Below are 15563 nucleotides of genomic sequence, written 5' to 3' on the forward strand. Positions count from 1 at the left end.
TTTCATTCTTGTGATGAACCCCAGAAATAAGAGAGAAACTTTAAAAATTGACAAACTACATATTTTATTCTACTCATAGAGCATGCATTACTGTTCCATATCTGTTCCCAAACTGAGTCTCTATGAGACATAACATACATGTCAGACAAATGGATGATTCATACTCTGAGTGAGATGGAGCAGAGACAGCACAAAATTTCATCATGCTACTCAGAGTATCATGCAATTTAAAACTTGTGAATTTTTCATCATTCCTCTATAACTAAGGGAGCTACTTCTAACCCTTCTATGTCAAGAGGGCTATAGTTAAAAAAAAAAACATATAAGAGACAGCTAGCTTATCAGATTTTTGAAGTTTTCCTGTGCATCTAGTTGTCAAATGGGTTAAAAGTTGCCCCCACCCAAGTCAACAGATACATTTTACATTTTTACTGTGTACAAGATGATCTTTGGAACTACATATATATTTGAAATGGTGAAAACTGTTGACAAATCTATTACCTCCTACTGTTATCATTTTGTGGTGACAAGACATCAGATTCATTCTCTTTATACTTTTGAAGGATACAATATATCATCAATAAGCAGAGTCACCTTGCTTCATGATAGGTGTCCTGAAATTTTATCCCTATCTAACTGTAAATATGTATCTTTTGACCTGCTGGTCCAACTGCCATTCCAAAGCCACTCCAACTTCTGGTAACCACAATTCTACTCTCTACTTCTAGGAGATTAAGTTAGTAAGATTCCACAGGTTAGTGAGATTTCGAGGTGTTTGGTTATTTGTTCCTGCATTATTTCACTTAAAATTAGGTTGTCTAGGTCCATCCATTCATACACTGATTGTCATTTAGGTTGCTTTTGTATTTTTATTATAATGAATAGTACTGCAAGAAACATGGATTTAAGAACAAAATATATATTATATCCTTTCTGGTACAAACAGATCTAAGCCTTTGTAGAACTATCAAGTTTTGAAGAAAAGTAAATCTTCTTTAGAATTTCTGTCTTTAGCATTTATTGAATCACTGAAGATATTTCCAGCTGAGTATATTCAAAGTATAAGAACGGTTTCCAGTTCTGAGAGTGGTTGAATAATCTAACTATATAAATACAATGTTTATCTATTCACAACGACTAAGGGTCTAAGATAAATTCTGATACAGAATTGAACTTATGACAACATAAAATTACAAAAGCCTTGCTATTTTAGGTCAACAAACCTCTTAGTTTTAGCACATGACTTTCCACTGTTCCTTCTACAAGGCAAAGCCCAAGGAAATATGAAATTCATGTTGATCCACCTAGTCATCAAGTTAGTAGATTTGATTACAGTGCTAATTGAAAATGTGCAAGAGGGCTGGGGATGTGGCTCAAGCGGTAGCGCGCTCGCCTGGCATGCGTGCGGCCCGGGTTCGATCCTCAGCACCACATACAAACAAAGATGTTGTGTCTGCCGATACTAAAAAATAAATATTAAAAAACTTCTCTCTCTCTCTCTCTCTCTCTCTCAAAAAAAAATTCTCTCTCTCTCTCTCTCTCTCTCCTCTCTCACTCTCTCTTTAAAAAAAAAGAAAAGAAAATGTGCAAGAAACTTTGGGCCCATGAATTTCCTGAGGGGCATGTATGTGCTGCATATCAGATTCTGTATCTTCCTTCTGTGACTTATCCTGCTGAACTTTACACTTGTTGCAATGAAAGTTATTGTTATTTTAAAGTAATTGGTTGATAATGGAGAAAAAAAAACAATTCAAGTTTGTTAAACAAATAATTTCATTTAATTTATTTCATCATCTAGATTATTCTTCTACAAATTTATAGCCCAGCATTATAAAATCTCTGAAGGTCATCAAAGATTCCAAACGTGTAATGGGTATAACCTTTATCCAGTACCTCTGACCATGGTACTATTAAGGATGAAATAGGTTTATTACGGTGGTGCCTTCATTATTAAATACAGGTGGCTTTATAAGAAGAGTGAGGCAAGAAAGCATGAGCACGCTCCCCCCACACACACACACACACACATGCTCTGTCTTTAGTCATGTGATGTTCTATATTGTATCAGGACTTTGCCAGCAAGAAGTCCTTCACCAGATGTGGCTGTTGAACTTGTACATGCAGAATTGATGGACCAAAATAACCTCTTTCCTTAGCCATTCTGTGGTATTATGTTATTGGCAATAGAAACTGATATATGTTTAAAGAAAGAAATACAGAAATACAGAAAAAGTTCATTTCTTCAAATTATATATCATGACTAGTTTAAGAAGACAGCATGTGAACCTAGGTTAAAATGGAAAATAGTGATGTTTACTACTTTATTGCAATTAGAATACTATCTTGATTTTGGAGTGACCATACCCCAGCCAAGATCTATAAACTGTAAGCACCCTTAAAAACAAATTTGAACTGAATACAGGAACAATAGAAATTATTATCAAATTCATTAATATATAACTGTATGAGAAATTTAATTTTTAAAAAAATATATTTGTTTTAGACTCAAAATGCCCAAGTAACTGTACAGAATTGCCAACTCTGAAGCTATCTTCATTTAATGGAGTGAGACAGGAAATAAAACTGATGGTAAAATTACTTTCTTCTGCTTAAACTTTCAACACACAAAAGAAACTGATTTCTAATATGATGAGGAAGGGAGTTAATGACAACATACCAAAAATTCTAGATACCAGGATGGCAAAAGTTACGATGCTGAAAACGTAATTCACCCAACAAAGAACTTATAACACATTCAGATACATTTTGAAATTTACACACATTTTACTTACCTATAAAATAAAAATGTAAGAGAAGAGACCTAGCTGAAGGAGTAGGTTCTTGAAGGCATAATCTTGGGGACCACATCTTGTCCCTGACCCCTTCTCTCTCTCTCTCTCTCTCTCTCTCTCTCTCTCTCTCTCTCTCTCTCAGTCTCTCTCTCTTGACTTCTATGAACTGAAAACATTTGATTGTTCATACCTTTCCCATCATGATGTTCTATCTCACCTCAGGGACAAAGCAATGGGAATGGGGCCAGCTAATCATGGACTTAAACTTCTGAAAATTTGAGCCCAAATGAATCTTTCCTTCTCCATTGTTTTTCTCAATTATTGTGTCCCAGGGAAAGAAAACTGATTAACACAATGACTTGAGTTAGTAATATATTCAAGTATCTCATCTATAATATTTATTTATTACTATCATGATTTTAACATATGAATACAAATTTTGTCATAGTCCCTTAAGTAAGAGTAGTAGGTTATTTCTCCTCTCCTTGAGTGTGGATTGGACTGAGTGACTCAATTTCAAATTATAGAGAAAGAGAATCATAACAACTCTAAAGTGGAGAACAGAAACAGCATATCCTTCAACAATAATCATGATTAATGTCACCAGTTAGAGGTAGTGTTACTAGCACATGCCCCTGGTAATGATGCAATCAGAAAACACTTCACCTTGACAGTTCTTCCTAAAGCTTCATGCCCTCATTTGATATCTGAGAAAATATTGGAAAACCCCAGATGTGGGACATTCTACAAATTTCCTCACCAGTGCTCTTCAAAATGGCAAATATATGAAACAAAAAGAGACCCAGAAATGGGCAGAAAATAGAATACATCCTGACCACATCTTGAAACAGGAGAAGACCACTAGGGAAAAATCTTGTGGAACTGAACAAATTTTTTCAACTTAGCATATAGGTTGTGACAATATATTAATTACTTATTTTTTATAAATACTGCATTGTTGTATAAAAGTATCAAGTTACATTGGCTTGAAACATTTTATTATTCTACAAACCTGTTGTGTTTTCTTACCCCTGCCAGCAGATGCTCCCTGGAGTGCCTGGGCTAGCCCTTCCTGTTACCAGGCTTGCAGTCTTGTCAGTGGCCCTGCAAGTATGGCGCTTGGGAGGAAAGCAGGCCTTTGCTGTTTTGCAGTCTTGCAGATGCTGGTTTTGGAGATAGTGACTGGGGTCAGCTATGGCCACTGTTGCTCTTCCCTTGGTATGATAGTGACTAGGTCAATGACTGTGGTGTTGCTTGCTGGTGAAGGCTTATAAGATTCAATCCCTGCTCTTGCTATCCAAGCTAGTATGCAACATTTGACTCTGTTAAAACTTGTCTCTGACACTCTGTTGACCAGCAACTTTAATGATTGCATAAAAACATTTTCTTTGTTATTTGTAGTATATACAGTGAAAGTTATCCAAGAACCATGAGAAATAACTTTTTCTTGTTGTTGTTTCTTTTTTCTTTTTCCTTTTTTTTTTCTGTGATATACAATTTAATGGAGAGAGAAACCTCTCTCAGGGATACAATGAGTGTCATAGGACATTTGAAGCATATACTTACTGGCAACACTTGAAATTACCACAATAACAATAGGGGGTAACAGTATAATTATTACAATAGTGCAGTATGCACTGTGGTTAATTTATGCATTTATGATTTAAAGCTATATCATTATATGTATTTACAACTTTCTCAACATGGAAGCACCATGTATGGTCTGTGAGCATTGTGTGTATAAATTTCCATAAATTTTAATTTCTTATAAAAGGCTTGTGTTCATTAAAAGGTGAAAATGATAAAATAGACTATGTATGCTTACATACATTCTATGCATTCCTGGCACAATTAACTTTTTCTTAATTTCAATATTCTCTGGTTACTCAAGGTTTTTCAAATTGTCACAACCATAACAAAAAAATATGTGGAAGAAGACCCAGTAGTTCAAACTCACGTGTTTAAGGGCCACCTGCATTCATTGTAGTGTTTATATATTTGTTAGTCTTTTAACATTAAAATCAGACAATAATTGGTTTCTATTTAATGTATCATTGACAAAGTTCTTGAGCAATTTCACTAAAGTCTTGTGGTTCTATAACATAGTTTTTGATAACACATTGCTTCTTATTAACACAAATTTTGTATTATAGCAAAACTGATTATAAGTAAGATTAACCTCTCAAATGAAGTGAGAAAAGATTTATTATAAAGAGAAAGAGTAAGGACAGGGAAGAAATAGAGATATAATACCCAAAAATATTCCAGGCACTGTGGTAGGGACTTTAACATGCTTTAGACTTTATAAATGATAGAAGAATAATCTATTATTGGTGGGTATACATTTTATTGGCAAAGAGTCACGTGGAGAGAATTTGTGGAAGGAGGAGCAGGATTACTAATAGGTGGGACAAAAATGATCATTTTAAAAATATTTGTTCTCTGTTGAGCTTTCCTCTACACACAGATCATTGAATTTATCCAAAGAGCAATCATCAGCTACATAAATTTGTTGATTTATATTCCTTTGTCTTTCCTTTGAATATGAGCTTTGTGAAAGAATAATAGCACATCAAATTGGATTTGTATTGTCAGTGCAACTTTTCGAGAATTTATAAAATCAGTGTCTGATGCATAGGCTATCAATAATTGTATATTTAAAAAGTGGGTTAAATTTCATAGGAAAGCAATGTTGTCAGCCTTGAGGTGTAAGATCAGTCTAGTTTGGGATGTTCTAAATTTAAGAGTAAATATTTATCTTAATTATCTGTAATGATTGACTAACTAGCATAGATTGAGACTCTCTTATGTGCCACTCATTGGATACCTAGATGAAGAAAAGAGAAGGCAATTACAATTGTTCCTAGAGTATGGGGTAAGGAAATATCCAAATAGAAATTTTTAATAAACTCCATGTGGTCTGTGATTCATTAGTGTACTGGGTACACTGGGGGAACTGTTGTGAGTTGAATTGTGTGTCTCCCAAATTTGTATATTTGAAAGCCCAAACCTGTATCCAGAATGTGACCTTCTCTGGAGATATGAAATTTTCAGACATCATCAAGTTAAAATGAAGTCATTAGGGGGGCACCTAATCACAAATGACTTGTGTTTGTATAAGAAGGGGAACTTTGGATGCAGACACATAGAGTTGGTAAAAAGACACAGAAAGAAAACAAACCTCTACATGACATGAATTGAGATCTAGGAGGATTTTTTCATGCAGCCCTCAGAACAAACTAATCATATCAAGGTTTTGATATTGACCAACTGCTCTCCAGAACTGTGAGAAAATAAATACCTGTTGTTTAAGTTATACAGTACCTAGTATTGTGCTATGGCAACCCTAGCAAACAGTAGAGCACCCATTTGGATATTACATGTTGGTTCCAAGTTTCATTCTCCCCCAACCCCAGCACTTCACAATTTCACTGGGGTTTGGTGATCAAGGTACTAGATAACCCAGACAGCCTTTGCTTGCTGATTGCTAATCGACTGCTGGGAGCCCATACATAAGGATTCCCAGTCCTTGAAGGAAAATTGGAGGAAGAAAAAGAAGATCATCTTTTTTTGTTTGTTTGTTTTCTCTCTTTAACTCTGGTAAAGGATCAACAGCAGATTTTGGCACCACTAAGATACTTTGGGAACTAATATTATTAGTGTCAGTGACAACAGAGGAGGCAATAGGTGCCCAGCTGTGAGTGTAGACTTGCTGGCTCCAGCATCAGGGGTAGATTACTTTGTCTTCTTTCTCTGTTTTGCAACTTCAGGCCTTCCAAACCAATTTGTGATCAAATTCTTCTGTGCTTGAAAAGTCCAGAGAGAATTCTTTTCTCTTGTCTGTACATTTACTGGTTCAGAAAAACTGAGTGGAACAAAGACAAGTAAAAAGAAAAACTACCTTCAAGAAGGGAAACTGATGTATAGGAAAGGAAGCACACAATATTGTGATTGGATGTGACAACAACCCATACCATAATACAATTATATAGCACATTTTGAATAATAGCATGCATTGACAGTTGGCCGGAAATAGAATAGTGGCCAAATCAGAAAATACTGCAAAAATATGTTGAGTAGTTTCAATTTATCAGTAAACAATTTTAGTTAACATATTTGTCAACTTCTTTGATACTGCAAAATCTCTGTGAGAAAAGCCAGGCAGAAATTTTCTCCAAATTACAGGTGAACAAAAGAGATCAGCGAAAGCTAACCAATTGTATTGCTAATTCAATATTTGAGATCTACTATTGCAATTGATTTTTTATAGTTTTTAAGTTAATAGTCATTACTACTGCTAAGTTGTCAATATTCTTTATTTAATATTGACTTGGCTCTGAATATAATTACCTGTATAATTTTCCATAAATATTTTAACCCAGCTCCTTTGTCAATATTATACTTTTGAAAATGCTACTTCTTTTTTATTAACCTATTTTAAAATTCTAAGTAAAAAATCAATATTTTAACCATTTACATTTGTAAATAAGATTTTAACAAGACCTAAAATATTGGCATATTTTCTTTCTGAAGTGCAAGGACCTGATTTGATGACATATCTTGCAGAAATACATTAAGTAATGTTCTGATCAATGCAATGAAGGGAAAAAAAAGTTGAAACATGCTAATCAAAAATGCCATTTGTTAATTAAGACCATGAAAGCATGAAGAGAAATCCAACAGAAAGTGAGATGTTCTTTACCACCTGCTCACTAGATAGAGTGTTAATATCCAGAATATACAAAGAACTCAAAAGCATAGCATTACAAATCCAAATAACCCAATCAATAAATAGACAAAAGAACTAACCAGATATTCCTAAGAAAAAGAAATACAGTCAAAAATATATGAAAAAAAATTCATCATCTCTAATAATAAAAAAACCTACACTGAGATTTCATCTTATTCCACTCAGAATGACAATCATAAAGAATATGAATGACAATAAATGTTGGCAAAAATGTAGGGGAAAAGGTACACTCTTACACTTTTGGTGGGACGGCAAATTCGTGCAACTATAGAAAGCAGTATGGAGATTCCTTAAAATCTATGAAGGGAACCATCATATAATCCAGCTATTCTACTCCTCATTATATGTCCAAACATTTAAAAGCAGAATACTACAGTGACACAGTCACATTAATGTTTATAGCTGTACAATTCACAATAGTCAAACTATGGAATCAGCCTAGATGCATTTCAACAGATGAATCGATAAAGAAAATGTGGTATATATACACAATAGGGTATTACTCAGCCATCAAGAAGAATGACTTTATGACATTTGCTGGTAAATGGATGGATCTGGAGATTATCATGCCATGTGAAATAACACAATCTCAAAAATTCAATGGTCAAATGTTTTCTCTGATATGGAAAAATGCTGATAAAAAATAAGTAGGGAAGGGAAAATAGAAGAAAGAACAATGGAGAAGACAAAGGGGAATGAAGGGAAGAAATGAAGGATGGGACAGGAAAAGACAGTGGAATGAATCTGACCCAAATTTCCTTTGTACATATATGGATATATCACAGTGAATCTCAGCATCATGTGCATCCACAAGACACTAATTTGCAAAAAGTCAAACTATAAGTAAATAGCAGAAATATCAGTAGAACAAAGGGAAAGGAACAAGGGGAGTGACTAGGAGAGGGGAAGGGGAAATACTGGTGACTGAAATAGAACAAAACATATTCCATATTACTATAATTATGTCAGAATGAATCTTAATGTTATATATAACAAAAAAGAACCAATAAAGGGAGAAAAAAGTGTTGTTTGTATTTTTCTTTAAATTTTATCTTAAAAATTTTAAATTTGTATAGAGGTTATAAAGTAAACACAAATCTCAAGGATCTGAATATTAATAGAATACACAAGAAAAATATGCAGAATATCTTTTATCTTGATGTTATTTGTAGATATTACTCTACATATGTATGCATTATGAACAGTTTTCTAGTTGCTTTGAAGACATGCTATGAAAGCTGAAATTTGTTCTACTTTACAAATGTCAATTGACCATGGATACGTTTACTTTAGGAAGATATAGTTAGGTGAAAAAGGACATCCTCTACAACTAAAGAACATTAAAAAAATATAAATGGGCAGCAGTTAAACTCTGAAGAATTTCAAGGTATAAAAAGTCCACATTTTTGCAATTGTAGGTATACCCTCCAATATAATGTGTCCATATTCCACGTTCCCCTGATAATTTATATCAGAGTGCATGAAAACAATCTTAATATCCTGGAAAGAAGTGTAACATGAGTTAATTTGAATTCTAGATTTATGGTGATATTTAAAATACTTAGAAGGACATAAAAATTTTTAATAAAATGGACATGATCAAACAACACTAGGCATAGTTATAAATGCTTTTTTTATTGATTGATGTGTGCACTTATCTCTTGGAATTAAGTAATGAGTTCCAGGATATCCCATGTACACCAAAATCCACAGAAGTTTTAGTTTAATGATTTAAGTTTAGATGCTTATAAACTGGTATACTGTTGACATATAACTGGCATGTATCTCCTTGTATAAGTTATAAACCTAATATAATATAAATGTTATTATATTAAATGATGATTATTTTACTATATTGTTTAAGATTTAATGGCAGGAAAATCAGTCTTTACCTATTCATTAAAGACAAAATTAAAACAAATATATTTTATCCATACTCAGTTGAATCTACAGATGTGAAACTCATAAACACAGAAGGCCAACTGTATGCATGGATTTCTATTTTACAATATTAACAACATGGGTAATATTAATGGATTTCAGAGGTCAATTAAACTTTCTCTCTTAGAAATATTGAATTATATTCTAGATAAGTCACATCCTAACGGGAAAAACTTAAATAGGCTATTGAAATTCTGAAAATTGAATTCTTTACTTATAAATTATAGGATGCAATATAACCTCATAAATATAATGATCAATTAAGAATTTTGTATTAGCATATTATTTAGAAGAAAAAAGAAAACATGAGACAATGAAAACCAGTAAGACTTGAAGGTGGCAAACATGAGAATTTTATCATGTATAGATTAGACATTTGAACATAAATTTTGAATGGCTAGTTGGAATTTTGTGACTGAAACTTAGGAGAGACAACAGTGCTTACAATATAAATTTTAAAATCTCAGCATATATCTGATCTTCAAAGCCATGAAACCAGATGAGTTCACAGGTCATAAATGTAGATGCGTACACACACAAATACAGATATTTTATTTTTAGGTATGTACATCAACACAATATGTTTGTGTGTTTATATGCATGTGTATATCATATATAGTTATATTTATTTATTTACATGTGCATATATATATATAAACACAATTGTTATATTGACAATATTATTTTTTTTTCTGCTAAGAATCAGAAAATTTCCTCAAATTACAAAATTTTCTTTTTCTGCAATCCTCACATTTGGTGTATTACTTGGGAAGGGGTAGATACTTGTATAATAGAGAAAGCCAGCATCTATTTCTGACACATGGCTTGTGGCATGAAAGGACAAATTGAGCAAAAGGTCAATAGAGCAGAGCTGAGCACAAAATCTCTCCTGCTGTGAAACACAGACCTGCCATGGATGTCACATTCAGCTTCTTGACTAGCTTCAAAGTGTCACTCTAAACCATCCTCCCCATCAACTGCAAAGACAGCCTCACAAATCAACCTGACCAATAATACTGAATTTCTAAAGAAACACTTGAAAGCAGCTAAAGCCTGTAAGTGTTTCCTGGTTTATTACAGAGAATTTGCTCACAGGTATGCTAGGGTTCAATGTCAAGCATAAAAGATATAACTGAAGACAGTTATGAAAATTCACGCTTGGGAAAGTGGTAAGAAGATAGAACAAAAGTAAGAAGAAATCACTTTAAGAATTCATAATATCTTTGCTTAGTGCATGGAACCACTATACCATGTACAGGCAGGTCTTGCCAACTGACTGGCACATGAACTCAAGTAGAAGCCCCTGGTACTGTGATATTTTCAGAAAATATTGAGAAAGGAAATACATACATCAAGGTACTCCTTAGTATGTACTTTATCTTTATAAACATATATCACTGAGAAACACAAAATGTAGTGATATCTTTATATTTTATTTACTTTTGCATTACTGGGAATTGAACCCAGGGCCTCAGCAGGGGCGCTACCCCTGAGCTACATCCCCCTCCAGGTGATCTCTTTACATCACTGATTAATGCAATTACAATTATTTCCTTATTTTTTCTCATGTGAAAGAAAATAATTTTCTAAGTAAAATGTGACTTTAAGTTGGGCCGGGGATGTGGCTCAAGCGGTAGCATGCTCGCCTGGCATGCAGCCTGGGTTCGATCCTCAGCACCACATACAAACAAAGATGTGTCCACTAAAAACTAAAAAAATAAATATTAAAAAAGTTCTCTCTCTCTCTCTCTCTCTCTCTCTCTCTCTCTCTCTCTCTCTCTCAAAAAAAATGTGACTTTAAAGAACTGTTAAAGTACTTTTCAAAAAATGGGGGGAAAGTTATAAGACATTCTGGATGCAGAAGTAAAGATTTTGCTGAGAGGACAAAGAAATAAGATGATACAGCAGAAAACCTGTGAAGTTATTGAAATAGTAAGAGAGCAAGGGTTTTAGAACTACAAAAAAACCTATAGAGTAGGTTTCATCAAAGGCCTCCAGTATCAGTGATGAGGGAACTAATTAAATCTGTCACTAGATAAATCATATTTGCCTTTGCCATAACTCTGCATGTGGGAAAAAAATCTCACAAGGAATCAAAAGAAAAACTCTACAACTTTGACATTTTTGAACATGAATTTACGCGATTCTCATAATGTAGGGTTATCGCAAGCCGAGAAAGTAGCAATTAAAAAATGATCCTGGTGTGGTGGAAACTCTTGGGGGGTCTATAAATCAAATGCAGAATTGCTCTGGAGGGACATATTAAACCATGTAGGATTTATGAAGGGCAAAATAAAAGGAGGATAGATTAAAATGTGCTCATAAGCTCAAAATCAGAAATTACAGAATTCATGGTAAGTGAAATTCAGCAGTCTCAGCACCAGGATAACTTAAGCTATGGGCTTAAAACCTCAAAGCAAACCCCAAGAGCATGATATTACAGGATGACAGAAAAATTACACACTTATGCACATATGCATATAATCAAAGTGTGTTTTAAAAGATTAAAGAGGTAAGAGTATGTTCTTGCTAAGTAAAGTATGAGTGAGGAAACATAATATTAATTCATCAACCTATCAACTGGAGAAACAAAGAAGGAAGTTAATGTACCCCCACTGAGTGTCTAGAAACCACAGTAATTGGTGGCAATAAATTCTGAAAGGTGAAGAAAAGTGACCTTAAAACCAGAGGACTGTTTGAAAGTCTAATTGAGAAGAAATTATGTTTAAGTGTCCTCTCCCCGCTCCATACAGGCAGGAGACTGAAACTTCCCTACTTAAAAGAAGACTGCAATATTATGTTCTGGAGCACATGAAATAGAAATTCTCTTGCCTGGGAAGAAAAGTTGAAGATTGAGAGACTGAACTACACACAGAAGCATTAAGTGGTAGTCAAGTACTTGTTATATTTGGTGTTCTAACTGGAAACAGGTATTCATTGCTCAGACAGGAAATATGAGATGTACATTATCATTTTTTACAATGTATGACCAGTCCAAGGACCAAGTGAAAAATCGATCTTAAAAATATCTTCAGCAGTCACTTCTGTAATAATAAATGCCAGAAAGATCATCATACAGCAAATGAAGCACTGTGAGTAATAGCCTATCTTGTATATAGGGAATAGATCAAGATTACCAGGAAAACATGAATTAAAGAGAGAGAGAGAGAGAGAGAGAGAGAGAGAGAGAGAGAGAGAGAGAGAGAGAGAGAGAGAGAGAAATGAAATAAATGTGAAAAAAAAGAAAATTTGAGAGAATCAGTGTACTCAGGGAGAACACATGTTAGTCGATACCCTTGCTATGGTTTGGATATGCTTTTTGTCTGTTCGCCAAAGATTCATGATATGAGAAGTGCTGGAACATTTAAGAAGTAGAGCCTGTTGGGATGTTTTTGTCACTCCTGACCTTGGAAGAGATGGATGTAGTGCTAAAAGAATGCTGATTAGTTATCGCAAGAAGATTGTTTTAAAAGAGCCAGCCTGAACCCTCCCTCCTTGCTGGCTTCCTGTCTCCCTTGTCTCTCCCCCTTGCACACACTCCATCATGAAACCATCCACCATGAGGCTCTCATCAGAGGAGGAATAAATGAGGCCATTCCATCATGTACTTCCAATTTCCAAAACTTTGAACTAAATATAGCTATTTTTATGTATTACAAAAGTCTTTCAGTGTTTATTTACAGCAGTGAACACTAAGCTAGTAGAAAAACTGAAGATATGATAGAACATTCTATCTATCAAAAGAATAAGATGTAATATGACATCTATGCACAGGAAATACAAAATTCCTATCAGACAGATATACCATTAAAATGGATATAAACACAGGACATATGAGGGAAATATATATGAAGAATATTTAACTTAAAATCTAGTGTTAAATAGAAAAAGTGAATACAGTTTTTATTTCATACCTGAGTTTAGGGGCATAACATTCAAAGTTTCATTACAAATGTGATATTACTTGTATACTTATCTAAGATATTATATATGGAGTTAAGGAACTTCCACTCTGTGATACCATGGAAATATATTACTCAAAACTCTTTTTGAGAAATAACCTCTATTGCAAAAAGTAATGTCAGTTGATAATTTCCAGCTGATGAGGGTCTACCAGGACACTTGGTCAAAGGTATCCTACTCCCAGACATGAACATGATGGGAATGCTTGAGGTGATGTTCTCCTGCATGTGAATTCTTTTATGGCCCAGCCCTTTCTTGGGGCTTCCATCAATCTCATCAATATTTTATCAGAGCAGTTCTACAGATTGAAACTTCCTACACAAACTCTTTCCTATCTTCTCCGGATCTTGGTCTGGAGCTTCCTCTCTCCTATTCCCTTTCTTCACTATATATCAAAGCATAGAATTCTATACCTAATATATTTTTTAAATTTTAAATTTATTTATTTATTCTAATTTGTTATACATGACAGCAGAATGCACATCAATTCATAGTTCACACATAGAGCACACTTACCCATATTTCTGGTTGTACACAAAGTAGAGTCACACCATTTGTGTCTTCATACATACATTCAGGGTAATGATATCCATCTCATTCCACCATCTTTCCTAACCAGAGGCCCCCTCCTTTACCCTCTCTCCAATTTGCCCTATCTAAAGATTCCCTATTCCTCCCATCCCCACCCCCACCCCCATTATGAATCAGCATCCTCATATCAGAGAACACATTCAGCCTTTGATTTGGGGGGATTGGCTTACTTCACACTTAGCATGATATTCTCCAACTCCATCCATTTACCTACAAATGCCATACTTTTAGTCTCTTTTAATTCTAAGTAATATTCCACTGTGTATATACACCACAGTTTCTTTATCCATTCATCTATTGCACAACATCTAGGTTGGTTCCACAATTTAGTTATTGTGAATACTGTTGTTATAAACATTGATGTGGCTGCATAAGAGTGGCTGTTTTTAAGTCCTTTGGGTATAAACTAAGGAGTAGAACAGGTGAATACAATGATGGTTCCATCACAAGTGTTCCAAGAAATCTTCATAATGCTTTTCATATTGGTTTTTCCAATGTGCAGTCCCACCAGCAATGTATGAGTATGCCTTTTTCGCTACATTCTCACCAACATTTATTGTTGTTTGTATTCTTAATAGCTGCCATTCTGACTGGAGTGAGATGAAATCTTAGAGTAGATTTGATTTCCATTTCTCTATTTGCTAGAGATGTTGAACATTTTTTCATATATTTATTCACTGATTATATATCATCTTCTGAGAAGTGTCTGTTCAATTCCTTGGCCCATTTATTGATTGGGTTATTTATTTATTTGGTATTAAGATTTTTGAGTTCTTTATATATCCTAAAGATTAGTGCTATATTGGATATGTGTGTGGTAAAACTTTGCTCCCATTCTATAGGCTCTCTTTTCACTCACTGATTATTTATTTTGCTGAGAAGAAGCTTTTCAGTTTGAATCAATCTAATTTATTGATTCTTGATTTTATCTCTTGTGCTTATAGGAATCTTGTTAAGGAAATCAGGACCAAATCTGACATGATGAAAATTTGGGCCTACTTTTTCCTCTATGAGGTACTGGGTCTCTGGTCTAATTCCTAGATACTTGATCCACTTTGAGTTGAGTTTTGTGCACTGTGAGAAATAGAGGCTTAATTTCATTTTGCTGCATATGAATTTCCAGTTTTCCTAACACCATTTGTTGATAAATTTATCTTTTCTCCAATATATTTTTGTTGCAGCTTTTTATAGTATGAGATAATTGTATTTATGTGGGTTTGTCTCTGTATGTGCTATTCTGTACCATTGGTCTGAATGTCTATTTTAGTGCCAATAACATGCCGTTTTTGTTACTATTGCTCTGTAGAATAGTTTTAGGTTTGGTACAGTGATTCCATCTGCTTCACACTTCTTGCTAAGAATTGCTTTGGCTATTCTGGGTCTCTTATTTTTTTTCAGATGAATTTTATGACTGCTTTTTCTATTTCTATCAGGAATGTCACTGGGATTTTGATTGGAATTTTATTAAATCTGTATAGGGCCTTTGGTAGTATGGTAATCTGCCTATTCAAGAACAAGGGAGATCT

Source organism: Spermophilus citellus (genome assembly GCF_964194105.1).
Source record: "Spermophilus citellus genome assembly, chromosome: 1".
Classification (NCBI taxonomy): domain Eukaryota; kingdom Metazoa; phylum Chordata; class Mammalia; order Rodentia; family Sciuridae; genus Spermophilus; species Spermophilus citellus.